This window comes from Loxodonta africana, chromosome 16 (assembly GCF_030014295.1).
Source record: "Loxodonta africana isolate mLoxAfr1 chromosome 16, mLoxAfr1.hap2, whole genome shotgun sequence".
NCBI classification, from domain to species: Eukaryota; Metazoa; Chordata; class Mammalia; order Proboscidea; family Elephantidae; genus Loxodonta; species Loxodonta africana.
The window spans coordinates 82,416,823-82,426,122 of record NC_087357.1 but is presented as its reverse complement, the minus strand read 5'-3'; positions in this window follow the sequence as shown (position 1 = coordinate 82,426,122).

The window sequence follows — 9,300 nt, the reverse complement described above, 5'->3', positions numbered from 1 at the left end:
ACAGTCTTGTAGGTTGCAATCCAAATTCAGGGCACCAGCTCCGGGGGAAGGCCTTCTATCTCTGTCGGCTCTGAAGGAAGGTCCTTGTCATCAACCTTCCCTTGGTCTGGGAGCATCTCAGCGCAGGAACCTCAGGTCCACAGGAGCACCTCTGCTCCCAGCACCACTTTCTTGGCGGTATGGGCCCCTGTCTGTCTCCTGGCTTCTCTCTTCTCTATCCCAGAAGAGGTTGGCATAAGACACTCTCTGATCTTGCAGACCCCATCAACATAACTGCACTAATCCATCCCCTTCACATCATAGTGATGGGACTTAGAAGACTACAGGGAAATCACACCAGATGACGGATGGTAGACAACCATACAGTACTGAGAATTAGAACCCAGCCAAGTTCACAGATATTTTCTTCTTAATTTTTATTGTGCTCTAAGTGAATGTTTACAAATCAAGTCAGTCTCTCCTACAAAAATTTATATACACCTTGCTATATACTCCTAATTGGTCTCCCCTTCATGAGACAGTCTGCTCCTTCCCTCCACTCTCTCTCCTCGTGTCCATTCCACCAGCTTCTAACCCCCTCTGCCCTCTCATCTCCCCTCCAGATAGGAGATGCCAACATAGTCTCAAGTGTCTACTTGACCCAAGAAGCTCATTCTTCACCAACATCTTTTTCTATCCCATTGTCCAGTCCAATCCCTGTCTGAAGAGTTGGCTTTGGGAATGGTTCCTCTCCTGGGCTAACAGAAGGTCTGGGGGCCATGACCACCAGGGTCCTTCTAGTCTCAGGCAGATCATTAAGTCTGGTCTTTTTACGAGAATTTGGGGTCTGCATCCCACTGCTCTCCTGCTCCCTCAGGGGTTCTCTATTGTGTTCACTGTCAGGGCAGTCATTGGTTGTAGCCGGGCACCATCTAGTTCTTCTGGTCTCAGGATGATGTAGTCTCTGGTTTATGTGGCCCTTTCTGTCTCTTGGGCTCGTAATTACCTTGTGTCCTTGGTGTTCTTCATTCTCCTTTGCTCCAGGTGGGTTGAGACAAATTGATGCATCTTAGATGGCCGCTTGCTAGCATTTAAGACCAGAGACACTGCTCTCCAAAGTAGGATGCAGAATGTTTTCTTAATAGATTTTATTATGCCAGTTGAGTTAGATGACCCCTAAAACTATGGTCCCCAAACCCCCGCCCCTGCTACGCTGGCCTTCAAAGCATTCAGCTTATTCAGGATACATCTTTGCTTTTGGTTTAGTCCAGTTGTGCTGACCTCTCCTGTATTGTGTGTTGTCTTTCCCTTCACCTAAAGTAGTTCTTATCTACTGTCTAATTAGTGAATACCCCTCTCCCTCCCTCCCCCCTCTCATAACCATCAAAGAATATTTTCTTTTCTATTTAAACTATTTCTCGAGTTCTTATAATAGTGGTCTTATACAATATTTGTCCTTTTGCAACCGACTAATTTCACTCAGCATAAATGATGCAGGAAGCATCAAAAGAAGATGGAAGGAATACACAGAGTCATTGTACCAAAAAGAATTAGTCTATGTTCAACCATTTCAAGAGGTGACATATGATCAGGAACCAATGGTACTGAAGGAAGAAGTCCAAGCTACTCTGAAGGCATTGGCGAAAAACAAGGCTCCAGGAATTGATGGAATATCAATTGAGATGTTTCAACAAACAGATACAGCACTGGAGGTGCTCACTCGTCTATGCCAAGAAACATGGAAGACAGCTTCCTGGCCAACTGACTGGAAGAGATCCATATTTATCCCTATTCCCAAGAAATGTGATCCAGCCGAATGTGGAAATTATAGAACAATATCATTTATATCACATGCAAGCAAAATTTTTCTGAAGATCATTCAAAAAGGGCTGCAGCAGTATATTGACAGGGAACTGCCAGAAATTCAGGCCGGTTTCGGAAGAGGACGTCGAACCAGGGATATCATTGTTGATGTCGGATGGATCCTGGCTAAAAGCAGAGAATACCAGGATGTTTACCTCTGTTTTATTGACTATGCAAAGGCATTCAACTGTGTAGATCACAACAAACTATGGATAACATTGCGAAGAATGGGAATCCCAGAACACTTAATTGTGCTCATGAGGAACCTTTACGTAGATTGAGAGGTGGTTGTTCATACAGAACAAGGGGATACTGATTGGTTTAAAGTCAGGAAAGGTGTGCGTCAGGGTTGTACTCTTTCACCATACCTATTCAATCTGTATGCTGAGCAAATAATCTGAGAATCTGGACTATGTGAAGAAGAACAGGGCATCAGGATTGGAGGAAGACTCATTAACAACCTGCATTATGCAGATGACACAACCTTGCTTCCTGAAAGTGAAGAGGATTTGAAGCACTTCCTAATGAAGATCAAAGACCACAGCCTTCAGTTTGGATTGCACCTCAACATAAAGAAAACAAAAATCTTCACAACTGGACCGATCAGCAACATGATAAACAGAGAAAAGATTGAAGTTGTGAAGGATTTCATTTTACTCAGATCCACAATCAACAAACCATGGAAGCAGCAGTCAAGAAATCAAAGATGTATTGCATTGGGCAAATATACTGCAAAGGACCTCTTCAAAGTTTTGAAAAGCAAAGATGTCACCTTGAAGACTAAGGTGCGCCTGACCCAAGCCATGGTATTTTCAATCGCATCATATGCATGTGAAAGCTGGACAATGAATAAGGAAGGCTGAAGAAGAATTGATGCCTTCGAATTGTGGTGTTGGCGAAGAATATCGAATATACCATGGACTGCCAAAAGAATGAACAAATCTGTTTCAGAAGAAGTACAACCAGAATGCGCCTTAGAAGCAAGGATGGCGAGACTGCGTCTTACATATTTTGGACATGTTGTCAGGAGGGATCAGTCCCTGGAGAAGGACATCATGCTTGGCAGAGTACAGGGTCAGCGGAAAAGAGGAAGACCCTCAACGAGATGGGTTGACACAGTGGCTGCAACAATGAGCTCAAGCCTAACAACGATTGTAAGGATGGCTCAGGACCAGGCAGTGTTTCGTTCTGTTGTGCATAGGGTCGCTATGAGTCGGAACTGACTCGACAGCACCTAACAACAACAACAATGTCTTCCAGATTCCTCCATGTTATGAAATGTTTCACAGATTCATCACTGTTGTTTATCGATGAGTAGTATTCCATTGTGTGAATATACTAGAATTTATTTATCCATTCATCTGTTGATGGTTGATGGGCACCTTGGTTGCTTCCATCTTTTTGCTATTGTAAATAGTGCTTTAATGAACATGGGCGTGCATATATCTGTCTGTGTAAAAGCTCTTATCTCTCTAGAATATATTCCAAGGAGTGGGATTGCTGGATCATATGGTAGTTCTATTTCTAGCTTTTTAAGGAAGCTCCAAATCAATTTCCAAAGTGGTTGTACCATTTTACATTCCCACCAGCAGTGTATAAGTGTTCCAGTCTCTCCACAGCCTCTCCAACATTTATTATTTTGTGTTTTTTGGATTAATGCCAGCCTCGTTGGAGTCAGATGGAATCTCATTGTAGTTTTGATTTGCATTTCTCTAATGGCTAATGACTGTGAGCATTTCCTCATGTGTCTCTTAGCTACCTGAATGTCTTTTTTAGTGAATTGCCTGTTCATATCTTTTGCCCATTTTTTAATTGGGTTATTTGTCTTTTTGCAGTTGAGTTTTTGCAGTATCGTGTAGATTTTAGAGGTCAGGCACTGATCGTAGATGTCATAGCTAAAAACTTTTTCCCAGTCTGTAGATAATCTTTTTGCTCTGTGGCTGAAGCCTTTGGATGAGCATGTGTGTTTGATTTTTAGGAGCTCCCAGTTACCTAGCTTTTCTTCTGCATTGTTAGTAGTGTTTTGTGTACTGTTTATACCATGTGTTAGGGCTCCTAGAGTAGTCCCTATTTTTTCTTCCACGACCTTTATCATTTTAGATTGTGTATTTAGGTCTTTGATCCATTTTAAGTTTGTTTTTGTGCGTGGTATGAGGTACGGGTATTGTTTCATTTTTTTGCAGATGGATATCCAGTTATGCCAGCACCATTTGTAGAAAAAGACTGTCTTTTCCCCATTTAACTGACTTTGGGGCCTTTGTCAAATATCAACTGCTCTTATGTGGACGGATTTATGTCTGGATTCTCAATTCTGTTCCATTGATCTAGATATCTGTTGTACCAGTACCAGGCTGTTTTGACTACTGTGGCAGTATAATAGATTCTAAAATCAGGTAGAGTGAGGCCTCCCACTTTTTTTTTTTTTTTTTTTTCAGTAATGCCTTACTTATTCGGGACCTCTTTCCCTTCCATATGAAGTTGGTGATTTCTTTCTCCATCTCATTAAAAAAATGTGGTTGGAATTTGGATTGGAATTGTGTTAAATCTATATGTTACTTTTGGTAGAATAGGCATTTTTACAATGTTAAGCCTTCCTATCCATGAGCAAGCTATGTTTTTGCACTTCTGTAGGTCTCTTTTGGTTTCTTGCCGAAGTGTTTTCTAGTTTTCTTTGTATAAGTCTTTTACATTTCTGGTAAGATTTGTTCCTAAGTATTTTATCTTCTTGGGGGCTACAGTAAATGGTATCGATTGGTGATTTCCTCTTCAATGTTCTTTTTTTTTGGTGTAGAGGAATCCAACTGATTTTTGTATGTTTATCTTGTATCCTGATTTTCTTGAGGATTCTTGAGGGTTTTCTGTGTATAAGATTATGTCATCTACAAATAGAGATACTTTTACTTCTTCCTTGCCAATCTGGATGCCATTTATTTCTTTATCTTGCCCAATTGCTCTGGCTAGGACCCTCCAGCACAGTGTCGGATAAGAGTGGTGGTATAGGACATCCTTGTCTGGTTCCCAGTCTCAAGGGGAATGCTTTCAGGCTCTCTCCATTTAGGATGATGTTGGCTATTGACTTTGTATAAATGCCCTTTATTATGTTGAGGAATTTTCCTTCTTTTCCTATTTTGCTGAGATTTTTTATCATGAATGGATGTTGAACTTTGTCAAATGCCTTTTCTGCAACAATTGATAAAGTCATGTGACTCTATTCTTTTGTTTTATTTATATGATGGATTACATTCATTGTTTTTCTAATGTTGAATCATCCCTGCATACCTGGTATGGATCCCACTTGGTCATGGTGAATTATTTTTTTGATACGTTGTTGAATTCTATGGGCTAGAATTTTGTTGAGGATTTTTGTATTTAAGTTCATGAGGGATATAGGTCTGTAATTTTCTTTTTTTGTGGTGTCTGTACGTGGTTTTGGTATCAGGGATATGCTGGCTTTATAGAATGAGTTTGGGAGTATTCCGTCCTTTTCTATGCTCTGAAATACCGTTAGTAGTAGTGGTGTTAATGCTTGTCTGAAAGTTTGATAGAACTCTCCAGTGAAGCCAACGAGGCCAGGGCTTTTTGTTGTTGTTGTGGGAGTTTCTCAATTACCTTTTTTCAGTCTCTTTTTTTATGCATCTATTTAGTTGTTCTACCTCTGTTTGTGTTAGTTTAGGTAGGTAGCATGTTTCTAGGAATTCATCCACTTCTTCTAGGTTTTCAGGTTTGTTAGAATACAATTTTTCGTGGTGATCTGATATGATTCTTTTAATTTCAGTTGGGTCTGTTGTAATATCGCCCATCTAATTTCTTATTCGGGTTATTTGCTTCCTCTCCTGTTTTTCTTTTGTAATTTTGGCCAATGGTTTATCAATTTTGTTGATTTTTTCAAAGAATCAGCTTTTGGTCTTGTTAATTCTTTCAATTGTTTTTCTGTTTTCTATTTGATTTAGCTCTGCTCTAATTTTTATTATTTGTTTTCTTCTAGTGCCTGAGGGTTTCTTTGTTGCTCTCTTTCTATTTGTTCAAGTTGTAGGGATAATTCTTTGATTTTGGCCCTTTCTTCTTTTTGGATGTGTGCATTTATTGATATAAATTGACCTCGGAGCAGTGCTTTCACTGTGTCCCAAAGGTCCTGATAGGAAGTGTTTACATTCTCATTGGATTCTATGAATTTCTTTATTCCATCCTTAATGTCTTCTATAATCCAGTCTTTTCTGAGAAGTTGACAGATATTTTCGTGGGACACAGTTCAATCCATGATACATGCTATAATTATAAATGAACAAATGAAAAGATGTCATAAAAGAAAATTTAATGATCAGAAAACAAATATTACAACAAATTGCTGTATTTTAAGATAGATCTTTCATCTCTAGTATGTCATAATTAAAAGCATTTCTTTCTATTCTTTGCTCTTACAAATTCTTCAGTGATTTCATCACAATTAAGCTGCCAAACAATATCTACTTCCATACATAATAAGGATAATGAATCCAGTCTTTCTTGAATCATCACTTTTTCTTGTGTCCTGTCTGCTTGGTGTCTACAGGTCTTTGCTTTGGACAACTGGTGTCCTGTCTTGTTGATGCCCTAAGCAGTTGCTTACCTTGCTTATTGGGTAATCCATCCCAGTCAGGAAGGTCCAATTGCTAGAAAATGACATCGAGTTTGGTAAAGTAAAGGGAAACCTTCAATGACATGGATTGACACAATAACTGAAACAATGGACTCAAACATATCAAAGATTGTGAAGAGAGCACAGGGCCAGGCAACATTGCCTTCTGTTAAACACAAGGTTGCCAGGAGTCAGAGTCAGCGCCATGACAACTAACAACAACAAGTCAATTACCGAGCCCTTGCTATGTACCACATACTGTTCTCATCTCCTGATGTACCTGATCTCGTCTACTCACGACAGCCTCACACAGTCGGTCTTTTCACTATTTAACAGGTTGCGGGGGTGGGGGGGAAGGGCTGTGTCTCAGTGGAAGTGAGGGACTCTGACAAGTGGCCACACCTAGGATCAGAGCAGACCTCCATGGGCCACACCCAAGGTTTATGGCTTTACCACCTTCCATTGCCAGAATGGGACTCAAGCTAATTATCCCAAAACTGACCTCTGGGAGTCCACTTCACCAGCAATGTATGATAATGATTCTCCAGCTAAAATGTCCATATAAAATAATGCAGATTTATGCAACAAATTTCAAGGTTCACCAAAATTTAAGCAAGAGTCTTAAAGGAGGCTCAGAGCAGCCAGTGGTCCTGCTCCAAGGCTTGACTAATTCTTGTCTTTAAAGTGTTCCAGCCGTTTAAATATTCATCAGGGACGAAGCACCACTGTGGAAAGGGGAGAGTAAATGCCACAATTCACAATGGAAAAATATCTGAAACTAAGCCTTGATTACTGTACTTTCTGAAGCAAGCAGTGGAGTGGCACTAAAGCCAAGCAGCACAATGACATGTAAATAGTCCATGCCTGCTTGGAAATGGTCTGGGGAGAGATGTATGCTTTCCCTTGTTTTAAAAATGCTTCCAAAACATCTAATAGTAGCTCAGTGGTTTTCTCTATCTAGAAAGAACTCACTGCCTCTGTTTTCAGCTGCCATAAATAATGCCTTTCTCACTCTACTACAAATGTTGGTACTTTATAAGAAGAGACCCAGCATTAAGGCTTTGAAGGTATTTGTCAGTGTTTCTAGGAGTATTTCTGACTGATGCTGTTAGCTGCTGTCGAGTTGAGCTGGCCCCTGGCTCATAGTGACCCTGTGCACAACGGAGCAAAACACTGCCCAGTCCTGCACCATCCCCATGATGTGGCAGGTAAGACCATTGTGATCCATACAGTTTTCATTGGCTGATTTTTGGAAGTAGATTGCCAGACCTTTCTTCCTAGTCTGTCTTAGTCTGGAAGCTCTGCTGAAACCTGTTGAGCATCACAGCAACATGCAAGCCTCTACTGACAGGGGTGGTAGCTGTGTGTGAGGTGCATCAGCTGGAAATCAAACCTGGGTCTCCCACATGGAAGGCAAGAACTCTACCACTGAACTACAAGTGCCTCATATTTCTGTACTTGCATCCAAATATTGGCTCATCCAGTGGTTCTGTCCACAGCCCCTTCTCTGCACACTCTGAGATCATATCTACAACTTGAGCTTTAGCTTCCCAGCATCTTTCTCCCACTTGATTTCTTTGCTAAGGGTTAGACTGCACATTTCAATGGTCTAGTCAGAAAATTTTCATCTTGAAGTGATTTAAGCCAACTCAGATATATTGGTTCATGTAAATGGAAAGTCCACCTACAGCTCTAGTGTGGCTGATACAAGTGATCAGATGAGTGGTAGCAGGACTCTGTCTCCATCTCCTGGCTCTGCTTCCTTCTGCATAGGCTTCATTCTCAGATGAGCTTGCTGAAGTACGACGAGATGACCACCAACAGCTCCAGGCTGACATAGCCCTGGTAGAAAGTTTCACCTTCCCAATGGTTCCAGCAAACAACCCAGACCCTGGCTTTCATTGGCTCGTTTCAGGATCTTCTTTAACCATCTTCTTTGGTTCCACTTCTGAAATACAGCTGTTTTCTCCCGTCTTCAACAACACCAGCCCTAGCTGAGGATTTCGGCGTCTCTAACCTAGGCTGTTTCACTGGATTTCCTATCTTGTTATCTGTCCGTTATCTCCTCCTGCAAACCATTCTCCACATTACTGCTAAATAATATTCCTAAAATAGAAATCCGGCAGTTTCTTCTCTGCACATTTGTTGTTGTTTGGGTTTTGTTTGTTTTTTTGTTTTTAGGTTACCCATCACCAGTCCTGTCCCTATGTTTGAGGACGTCCCCACATTATGGATCTTGCTGGGAGCAGAATCTTGACACGAGCAGGTTACCCACACTTGGTTAACTGGATGCCCCTGCCCCAATCTTGTCCTAGAGCTTGTGACACCAGGATGCCGAGAGAGGGGATAATATCTCACTGTGGCTCCACAGGGGTGGCTGTGTCCAGTTTCTGGAGTTCAGCTAGGGCAATCGTGACAGCCCTCACATCCAACGTCCTGTGAGGTAAACAGTGCAGGCTGCCTCAACAGCAAGGACCATGGGGTTCTCCCAGGCCTGGTTTTGTGGGGTGACTCTGGCTGTACCTATGGTTTTGTGGCCTCTCTTTGCCCTGTCTTTTATCAAGCCTGCTTCTGCAGCCTTCCTGGCAATGAATTTTTTGAGCTCCCTGGTTTCTGTTCAAACAATTCCTTCTCAGCCAAACTCAGCTTTTGTTGCTCACAGCTAAAAATCTTGCCTGAAACACCCTAAATACCTTCAGAATAGAGTCTAGTTGCCTCAACCAGGCATAAGAGACCTTTATGACCTGTGCCTTAATGACCTCTCCACTTGCTCCCTCCTCACCTCATGGCCCTGAGTGACCACCAAGCCAGACCCTTTATACTTACAGGTGGGCCTTTGTCCT